The following is an 11,760-nucleotide window of genomic DNA, read 5'->3' on the forward strand; positions in this document are numbered from 1 at the left end:
ATTTTATTTATTTATTTGAGACAGAGAGAATGAGAGACAGAGAGCATGAGAGGGAGGAGGGTCAGAGGGAGAAGCAGACTCCCTGCCGAGCAGGGAGCCCGATGCAGGACTCGATCCCGGGACTCCAGGATCATGACCTGAGCCGAAGGCAGTCGCTTAACCAACTGAGCCACCCAGGCACCCTCCTGGTCATTTATTTTTGTCCACAGTATGTAAACTACTAGACATAGACAGTTAAGTTATTGTTTTAAACTCATTTAATATAACTCTTATCTGTGCGATTGTACCACTAGCTCAATACCAAAATACAAAATTAGATTCATTGTTTTATTTTGCTTTTCTTTAGTATAAATTTTGTTTTGTTTTATAATTATGAATATATTTACATAGTTCTAAGGTTAAATCCACAAGCAAGGAATATTCAGAAAATTCTATTTCCCAGCCCTGTTCCCTCCATCATATTATCAAACCTCTCCTGGGTAACTTTATTTTTTTGAGAAAATATAATCAAATATGTTTATATATTTATAGCCTTTCATAGGGATATAAGGTAAATGGTAGCAAACTATATACATTATATACATAGTTTTTTCCCCTTGCTTTTGCTCATTTGCCAGTATTATCTGTTTCAGGATTTCTCAGTTTTTGACACTATTGAAATTTTGGCTAAATCTTTGTTGTGAGGGACTATCCTGTATTATGGGATATTTAGCAGTTTCCTCCCTCTCTACCCAATAGATTCCCGTAGCACCTCTCTGCACAGTTGTGACAACCCAACATGACTTTAAACATTGCCAAAGATCCTCCAGGGAATAATAGCAATCCCTTTGAGAACCACTGTCTTAGCTATAAATATAATATGTTCCTTTTTTTTTCTTGCAGCTGCACAATATTCATTTGTGTGCATATACCATAGTTTTTTTTGTCCAGTCCCTTATTGATAGACATTTTGGTCTTTTCTGGAATTTTGCTATTACATCTTGTGCTTTTATCTTTTTTATATTTTTGCCAGTGTATCATTGGAATAGATTCCCAATAGTAAGATTGCTACATCAAAGCATAAATGCATATGTAATCTTGCAATATAATGGCAAATTATTCCCTCACCCCTTAGGGTTCCGACTGTTTTTCTTTCCTATCATCAATATGTAAAAATATTTCCTCTGGCCTCACATACAGTTTGTTGTTGAAGGTTAGGATTAGTGCCAGTCTGATAGGGAGAAAGGACATCTCAGTGTAATTTCACTCGTGTTTCTCTTATTATGAGCAGCAAGGTTCAGCAACTTTTCAGACATTTATGTTCATTGTTATTTTTTTCTGTGAACTGTCTGTTCATATCTGTTGCCCATTTATTATCAGTTGTCTTGTTCTCTTTTTCTTTTAGGAGATCTTTATGTATTAGGTATATTAACCATTTCTAATATAAGTAGAAAATGTTTTTCCAGTTACCATTTGTGTTTTTACTTGTTTACAATACAAAAATTTTTAGATTCTTCTTTTAAAAAATCAGTATTTTTTCTGTGTTGCATCTGGATTTCGAGTAATAGAGTGCTCGCTTCGGCAGCACATATACTAAAATTGGAACGAGTAATAGTAGAAACTCTCTCAACACCCAAAATAGACAGGAATTCAATCATGGTTTTCCCTAGTAATTGTATAGTTTCTGAATAATTTTGCATTTATTCTGTTGTACCTCATAAGAGGAACAATTTCAATTTTATCTTTTTCAATGTACCTACCCAGTTATCCCAACACTGCTAATTTTAAAACTTCATCTTTTCCTTACTGAAATGAGATGATACATTTATAATACATTTCCAAATGTATTGGGTCTATCTGGATTTTTTATTCTTTATTAAGGTATAACTTACATGCTTTGAAATTTATTTATTTTAAGGGTAAAATTAAATGACTTTTAGTAAATTTACAAAGTTTACAACCACCACCAAGATAGAATTATTTTGGAAAGATCTGTTCCCTTTTGCCATCCTGTCTATTCCTATATCCAGACCCAGGGACCCACTAATCAACTTTCTGTCTTTATGGATTTGCCACTTCTGGAAATTTTATGTAAGCGGTACATATTATATTTGGTATTTTGTGTCTGGCTTCTTTTACAAAGCATACTATTTTTCAGGTTCATTCATTTTGTAGTATGTTTCATTCCCTTTTATTGTCAAATATTGTCACAATTCCATTGTGTGGATATACTACATATTGTATTTATCAGTTTATGGGCATTTGGATTGTTTCCACTTTTTAGCTCCTATGAATAATGCTCCTATGAACATTCATCCACATATATTGCTGTGTACAACACATATTTTATTCCGCTTGGGTATATACCTAGGAGTGGGATTGCTGAATCATATGGTAAATTTATGTTTAACTTTCAAAGACACTTCCAAACTGTTTCCCTGGATTTTCTATTGTTTAACTTTGGTCTGTCAATGTGTCTAAACCACACTAATGTCATTATAGAAAGCATATCTTTTAATGTTTGAAAGTTTAGACCCACCTTTCAGTAAGATATTTCCTGGCTATTCTTGTTCATTTGTTTTAATTTCAGCTTTGAAAAATGGTAATTTAATTAAAATCACCATATAAATATATATATATATATAAATATATAAATATATAAATATATAAATATATATATATATATATATATATATATATATATATAAAGTGAAGAGGACATTCATTATTATATAAACTTGTTATATTCAAGAATGAGGTACACCTTTCTATTTGTACCAGGTCTTGACCTGAGTCTGTTCCCAGTCTGGTTTTATGGCTCTTTGAAGTATATGTTTTAGGATTTTTTTTTTTTTGAGTCTTCTCAACTTCTGTGTTATGAAGTATTCTAAATGTAGCTTTCTATTCCACTATATCTTATAACAAGTTGTTTTTATTATGAAGGCTATTGATTTTGGTTTTGATTTTGTGTTTTCTACTTTGTTTAATTATCTTGTTGCTTATCATACATTTCCCATTGACTCTTGGTTTTCTAGATCTATAATAATTTATCTGAAAAAAAAAAGTTTTACATCTTTTTTTTCAATTTTTATGCCTCTATTTGTTTTCTCTTTTCTAATTGGATTGGATATTACCTCCAATAAAATCTAAGTAATAGCATAGATAATGTATATCTTTGTTTTATTTGTGGCACTAACAAGAAAGCCTCTATAAATCCCCCATTGAGAAAGTTGTAGTTTTTGGTATTAGGTATCCACCAATTTTTATCTATGAAGAAAATTCTGCTATAGAACCGGTTGGACTTAAGTTTTTGTTTGGTTTTGGTTGGTGCTGTGTATTAACTTTATTTCTTCTCTGGTAAATGGCCTTTTTAGACTTCTGTTTATGGGGACATTTTGTTAAGTTGTATTTTTCTAAAAAAATTATACATTTCATCTAGGTTTTCAAAGTAGTATCTTTTTAAAAAAATTATCTGATTCAATAGTTACTTTACCCTTGTCAATTTTATGTTTTTAAATGTTCTCTATTTTAGTCTTCCCCCAAACAACAGCTCACTGTCTTTTTTTCCCTTTATTAGGCCAACAAGTGACTAATAATATTTTTATTATTATTTTCAAAGAAGCAGTTTTTTATTATTTTCAAAGAAGCAGTTTTTCAAAGAATATAGTTTTACTATATTTTATTTTGCCACTGCAATGTATTTACAAATAAAACCACTGAACATGCAAAATACTGAAGTATTAATAGTGATCCTATAAGAGCAGAAACCAGCAGAATCACTAGATCTGGGGTTCAAGTCAAGGGAGTCTCAAAGTTTGGCTGTATTAAGAGTAGATTTTTGATAGAAAACAGGATGGGGCTTTCCTCACATGAATTGCTTACAACTCAAATTAATCGGCTCTCAGACTCTCATTCTACTTAAATATGAATGTTAGAAGACACATTCAAAGGTGAAAATCTTAGATGCCTGATGTACCTGGTTAGTTATTATTCCATTTATATGGAAAGGATATGTTCTTTAAAAAGAAAAGAGAAACCCAGGAGGTCATGTGTCATTGTCTGTGCATTTTCATAAAATGAAAGTGAAAGAACAATGGCATATTTTAGAAGTCGTTAAATGCTGAGCATATCTCTGGACAACCCCTAGTACTACTTTCAAGTCTATGGTAAAAATTCCAACTTTTGACTCTAGGTGTTGACAGTGAGTAAAAGCAAACTTGTGATGAACAACTTTTTTCAAGACTGCATACTTTAAAAGGGATCAGCTGTGTCTATAGCCAAAAAGAAAGAGTTGCTGAGAAATGCCAGAAACTCAAACTTGAGAAGGAACTCACAAGTGAGTGTACATATGTAGCTACCAAATACATCCCATGTCACCATGTTTTCTTGATGGTCCCTTTAATTATTTTTATTTTATTTTATTTTATTATGTTATGTCAGTCACCATTCATTACATCATTAGTTTTTGATATAGTTTTCCATGATTCATTGTTTGCATATAACACACAGTTCTCCATTCAATACATGCCCTCCTTAATACCCGTCACCGGGCTAACTCATCCCCCCACCCTCCTCCCCTCTAAAACCCTCAGTTTGTTTCTCAGAGTCCATAGTCTCTCATGGTTCGTCTCCCCCTCCAATTTCCCCCCCTTCATTTTTCCCTTCCTACTATCTTCTTTTTTTTTTTTTTTTTAACATATATTATTTGTTTCAGAGGTACAGGTATGTGATTCATCAGTCTTACACAATTCACAGTGCTCACCATAGCACATACCCTCCCGAATGTCTTTCACCCAGCCACCCCATCCCTCCCACCCCCCACCACTCCAGAAACCCTCAGTTTGTTTCCTGAGATTAAGAATTCCTCATATCAGTGAGATCATATGATACTTGTCTTTCTCTGATTGACTTACTTCACTTAGCATAATACCCTCTAGTTCCATCCACGTCTTTGCAAATGGCAAGATTTTGTGGGGTTTTTTGATGGCTGCATAATATTCCATTGTATATAAATATCACATCTTCTTTATCCATTCATCTGTCAATGGACATCTAAGCTCTTTCCATAGTTCGGCTGTTTTGGACTTTGCTGCTATAAACATTGGGGTGCACATACCCCTTTGGATCACTACATTTGTATCTTTGGGGTAAATCCCAGTAGTGTAATTGCTGGGTTATACAGTAGCTCTATTTTCAACTTTTTGAGGAACCTCCATACTGTTTTCCAGAGTGGCTGCACCAGCTTCCATTCCCACCAAGAGTGTAGGAGGGCTCCCCTTTCTCCGCATCCTCACCAATATCTGTCGTTTCATGACTTGTTAATTTTAGCCATTCTGACTGGTGTGAGGTGATATCTCATTGAGGTTTTGATTTGGATTTCCCTGATGCCGAGTGATGTTGAGCACTTTTTTCATGTGTCTCTTGGCCATTTGGATGTCTTCTCTGCAGAAATGTCTGTTCATGTCTTCTGCCCATTTCTTGATTGGATTCTTTGTTCTTTGGGTGTTGAGTTTGATAAGTTCTTTATAGATTTTGGATACTAGCCCTTTATCTGATATGTCATTTGCAAATATCTTTTCCCATTCTGTCGGTTGTCTTTTGGTTTTGTTGAAGGTTTCCTTTGCTGTGCAAAAGCTTTTTATCTTGATGAAGTTCCAATAGTTCATTTTGCCCTTGCTTCCCTTGCCTTTGGTGATGTGTGTAGGAAGAAGTTGCTGCAACTGAGATCGAAGAGGTTGCTGCCTGTGTTCTCCCCTAGGATTTTGATGGATTCCTGTCTCACATTAGGTCTTTCATCCATTTTGAGTCTATTTTTGTGTGTGGTGTAAGGATATGGTCCAGTTTCATTCTTCTGCATGTGACTGTCCAATTTTCCCAACACCATTTGTTGAAGAGACTGTCTTTTTTCCATTGGACATTCTTTCCTGCTTTGTCAAAGATTAGTTGACCATGGAGTTGAGGGTCCATTTCTGGACTCTCTATTCTGTTCCATTTGCCTATGTGTCCATTTTTGTGCCAGATGGTCCCTTTAATATGAAGGTGTCTTTGTTGATGCTTAATCCTGACTCAAAAATTGCTGATTTGGGCTCTGCTGTAAAATTCCTGTGTGGTGTAGTCTTATAACTACGATACTACCTTTATTCTATTTTACCTGCATTTCTCAATCTGGGTACTATAGACATTTTAGTCAAGATCATTATTTGCTGTATTTCTTTGCATTGAATGATGTTTATCAGCATCCCTAGTCTCTATCCAGTAGATGCCAGTAACACCTTCCCCTTAGGTATAACAACCAAAAATGTTTCCAGACATTGCCAAATGTCCTTTTGGAATGATTGCATTATATATTTATTGACTATATTCCTTTGATGATTGATAATTATTCCTTTCCCTTATGTTCCTGGAAGTGTATGGGAGGAAGGAGCCTGGATAGGTATGCTTCATCCTTGTTTGCCTTTTTTGAAATTCCATTTTTTAATCTTATATGCTTGTTATTTTTAACCCCCCCAAAATTTGTTCTGTAAGGCCTCTAGTAGGCACTGGGGGAAAATGGCAATTTATAAATTATAGACCCCAAATAAAATATAATATGTGTCAAAATATGGGACTTTCTGTTGTCTGGGCATTAATTCTTCATAACAATTCATTCCCTTAACCAGGCACATGAGCCCCAGGATTAATTTTTGGCTCAGATGTTTGTAATCACAGCATAGAGAGTATCGCAAAACAAACAAATAGACAAGTCCACGGATAGGGCACTCAAGAAGAATTTATTCAATAAGGCAACAAATATTTATTGTGTGTCCTATATACCAAGTATTATGCTAAGTACTCAGGATACATCAGTGAAAAAAAAAGTAGACTAAAAACAGAAAACATGCCATCCCCTCATCTAACTTTAATCTATAGGAAGAGATAAAAAATAAACATGATAAATAAGTGAATATCAAGAGACAGGGATCCTACAGACCACTTTAGGAGTTTGCTGGCCATAGTAAGTAAATTGCATGGTATATTGGAAGCCGGTAAATGGTATGAAGATAAAAAAAGCAGGGCAAGAGACAAGGAGTACATATATGAGGTTGTGTTTAAACTGAACTGGGTTGGATAGTGAAGAACTCTCTAACAATCTGACTGTGTGCAAGTCATGGATATGACTTAGGGAAGAACATTTAACCTGGGAAACAGCAAGTTCAAAGGCCTGTGGCAGGTACATACCTGCCATGGTGTAAGATTATGTGGCTGGGACAGAATGAATGAAAAGATAAAGTCAAAGAGATGTTGAGGGAGGCACTGGCTTGTGTAGGGCTAAATAAGCATGGAGGGACTTTGTACTTTGCACACTATTGAGAATCATTGGAAATGTTTGAGCAGATCATTCTTAGTAATGATAGGATAACAAAGTTTTACTTCAACTACCATTTTTCAAAATAAGTGAAGAGTATATGCTACAGTGGTCAGAAAGGAATTTTTCAGGGGATGGAGCACCATCTAAAAATTTTCTAACCTGATCTCAAATTTCCATGTGACTTTGCTATCTAAACATGTTGCTTTTTTGCTTAATGTTGTACAAAATTAGAAGATCAAAATCAACAAAAATATATCAATAAACCAGATCAAGTCACATATTATTATTACTTTTTAATCATTAAATGCTGTTTAAATCAGAAATGCTGTTGTCTCTACCTCACAGAGTCAGTTCGAAGAGCTCAATAAGCCCACATTTTTGTGTTTTAAGAAAAATACCAAAAATTTAGTTAGAGCCTAAACTAAGAACTCTTCGGCACAGAAATGGCTGTTTGGGTTGCTATGTACCTCTTGTTAATGCCTTAGGACTTCCCTGCTACAAGTCCGTATTTTTTTTCCTTCAGATATTATCCAGTGCCATTAAACTAATTCATAAGAACTAGTCATCTAATTAATAAGATTGTGTTCTCCATTTGCTCCTTTCTCTTCTCCTGGAATTCCTGTAATTCAGATAGTAGAGTGGTGCATTTCTCTTGTTTCTTAAGCTTTTCTTCTTAATTTTCATTTTTAAAAAAATTTTGTTTAGTGTTTGTCTTAGGTTAGGCCTCCATAACAAGAAACCATAGTCTGGCTGGCTTAAACAGCAGCAATTTATATTGTCACAGTTCTGGAGGCTAGATGTCCAAAATCAGGGTGCCAGCATGGTTGAGTTCCATCAGGGTTCTATTTCTGTTGAGAGATTTCTTCCTGGCCAACTTCTATGTCCTTACATGGTGGAGAGAGAGAGAGAAAGAGCTCTCTCTTATTCTTTTTGTAAGGCCAGCAATCCAATTGGATTAGGACTCTACTCTTATGACTTCATTTAACCTTAATTTTCTCCCAAAAGCCCTTTCTCCAAATATAGGTACATTGAGGATTAGGGTATCAACATATGAATTTGGGAGGAACACAATTTAGTCCACAGCAGGGTTGTTAAATAATTATTGGTATCCTAGAGCATAACTTTTTTTTCGGTATTTATGTGCTCTGTTATCATTCTCTTTGTTTTTTGTTTTTTTTTTAAGTGCATCTTGTATATAAATGTGTGTGTATGTGTGAAATACTTGTTTATGTGTGTATATATATCAGATCATTTCTTTGTAATAGTTTCTTGATTTCTGTTAAGAGTTTGAAATATTGTATTTTTTCCTTTGGCTCTAAACTTCTCTTACTAAATTTTCTTCAGAGAAGATCACCTGTGGCAATTTGTTGGTTTGATTCTATTCTTCAAGTAATTGAGTTCCTTAAACAAAGAGTAAATTCCCTTTGTCTACTTATACTATTCCATGACCCTCACATGAGTGTGTGTTTACTATTGGCAGGGAATAAGAAGTCATTCATTAGCAAATGAACAGAAGTAATTCTTTCCCTGTGGGCTGAAAGTAAATGGGCTTCAGAGCTGGATCTTCTTGAGAAGCAAGGGGAGCCTCCTGCTTCTCAGTTTTTGACAAAAGAAGGAGGAGTAGGTCTCAGTTACATGAGAGAAAAATAATTCTACTTTTTAAAAATAATTCTACTTTTTAAAAATAATTCTACTTTTTGAGTAGAGCCCCTAAAGGCAGCCAGGACTGTAAGCTCAGCAATATTTCCCCATATGTTAGCATAACATATAGGCAGAAGCAATTCATCTCCTAATATTGGCAGGACACCTTGGGTCAGTTGGTGCCCAACAGGTACACTCCACCGTTCACATGTGCGACGATGCCTCAGTACCAAGAATTTACGCATCACACTTCCCTACCTCCCCCATCCCTCCTATCAATGTCTGTTATTTGTATTAGTTGAATCAGCCTAGCAGGACATAGCAGAGACAACATCCTCCTAGGCCTGTTGTGCTCTGCCCGAGTCAGAGCCCTTAACACCTCTTTGACTTTATTTTTTCTTTCCTCCTTCTGTTCCAGGGGTGAGAATTCACCTCAGTTTTAAAAATTTTGTTTTATATATCTTGTGTTCTTGTTTTAGTCTCTTAAAAAGAACAAATTTAATCATTTTTTTAAAAGATTTTATTTATTTATTCATGAGAGATAGAGAGAAAGAGGCAGAGGCAGAGGGAGAAGCAGGCTCCCCGCGGAACAAGGAGCCCGATGCGGGACTCGATCCCAGGACCCTGGGATCATGACCTGAGCTGAAGGCAGACGCTTAACCGACTGAGCCACCCAGGCGTCCCACAAATTTAATCATTTAACAAATGTTCACTTAGCAATCATTTGCTGTCTTGTTGGTGTTTATACAATTCTGTACCAGGTATAATTGGATAAATAAGGGAATAGAAAGAGACTTCCTGACCTTTCTGAGTTTATTATACAATTAGAAGTTCAGACATGATTAAGTAAACAGAGATAATTAAAATAAGCTTGGGATAACCTCTTCTGACTTTGATATAAAGTCCTGTGGAAATACAAAATAGCGGCGGTCAGAATGAATTTAGAGTTCACCAAGAGATGTACTGAAGAAGATGTCTTAAAGCAGTTTTAAAGGAAGTCAGAGATGTGAGTGGGTGGAAATTGTTACCTAGCCTATGTGGAGAAAAAGCAAATGTGAGAATAAATGAAGGTGCAATGAGGATTAGAAGATTTTCAAGTAAGCCAAGTTCAGACATAGCTTCGTTTATATGCCTAAAAAAAAAAAAAAAACTTAAATTTTCTTTTGCATGTATTTTTTTTTGTTTAGTAAACACAATTTTCATTTAACTCAGTGCATTTCAAGCTATGTGAAACAGTCTAGATCCAATGATAATTGCCAGGTTTCTACAATATGATTAATTGTATTACAGGAAAATAGGGAAAATAGAGTATATCCATGTCTTATTCTCTGATTTCACCAGTTGTCTGCATAGAGATGGTACAAGAATAAGAAATTCATACCCATTCCTCTGACCCAACCTCAGATAAAATCTGAATGAGTCTTAGGGAGGAAGGATTTCCCTAGCAGTGAACTGTGGTATCTTCATAAGAATTATTCTAAAACAGAGAAATGATGCAAAAGACATAGTTTGAAAAAGTGACCATCAAGAGTTTTAGCATATGCCTGATGGAAATTAGTGTGGTCTGATACATGTGAGCTCTTGATGCCTTTCTCCAGTAAATCATGATGAGGAAGAACCAAATATAAAGATTGCATTCTCATGATCCTCATTGCTACTGACTCAGAAACACTTGCTGAATTCTCAGCACTTCTTGTCCTAATAAAATGGTGAAATCATACAAAAAGGATAAACCACAGAAGTGCAAATTTCTAAAACTGAGGTCTAACAGAGGCTATATTTGGGATATGGGCTATTTACTTACTTTCCAAAGTGTCAGGTTGAGTGTTTTGGTCTAAAATGACTATTTAAGAAATTATTTTGGAATGTTTATTTTCCATTAAACAAACAGGGTAATAGTTCATGCACTAAAACGTTTAAAGTGAAAAAATGTTATTAAATTAAAAATGCTTCTTAGAGGTTTAAGTTATTGCAATGTAGTTGTTTTTTTAAATGGTTAACTTCTTATGTTTTTAAATTCCTTGCCTATCGTTTTAGAGACATCTGTTCATAAAGACATTTTAGGGAGTTAAAGCATACTAGCAGGCTATTTACAAAATGAAACTTAATATAAATACTTTCCTAAGCAAAGGCAAAATTTTTTGAAATACCACAAATTTAAAAGTTACTTTGTGGGCGCCTGGGTGGCTCAGTTGGTTAAGCGACTGCCTTCGGCTCAGGTCATGATCCTGGAGTCCAGGGATTGAGTCCTGCATCAGGCTCCCTACTCAGCGGGGAGTCTGCTTCTCCCTCTGACCCTCCCCCTTCTCATGCTCTCTCACTCTCTTTCATTCTCTCTCTCAAATAAATAAATAAAATCTTTAAAAATAAATAAATAAATAAAAGTTACTTTGTATTGATTTTAGAAAATATTTTTGATTATGTCTTTTAAGAAATGCAAACCATTTATGTCTGGGGGGGAAGCTTTTATTTTTACACATTTGATATAATTTATTAGAGCAAGAGAAAATATATCTGATGTTAGCTACTGGAATGCTTACTTGAAAATTCTGCTCCCTGTTGTGAAGATAATAGAAATATAATTTAGCGTGTACTGCCCCACTTGTCTTCACAAAAAATTACCATAGCATGAAAATAAGCAAGAATCCACTCTCATTGCATTTATATTTTATTAGCTATTCTCAAAAGAAATATTATAGATTTCTCACCTTTTTAAGGCTATTTTAATGCAAAAATTATAAGAAAGTCCACACACCAAAAATGTCCTTTGATTGATAAAGTCAGTACTTAAG

The sequence above is a fragment of the Mirounga leonina genome, unplaced genomic scaffold (assembly GCF_011800145.1).
Source record: "Mirounga leonina isolate KUSES-001 unplaced genomic scaffold, KU_Mleo_1.0 Mir_125, whole genome shotgun sequence".
NCBI classification, from domain to species: Eukaryota; Metazoa; Chordata; class Mammalia; order Carnivora; family Phocidae; genus Mirounga; species Mirounga leonina.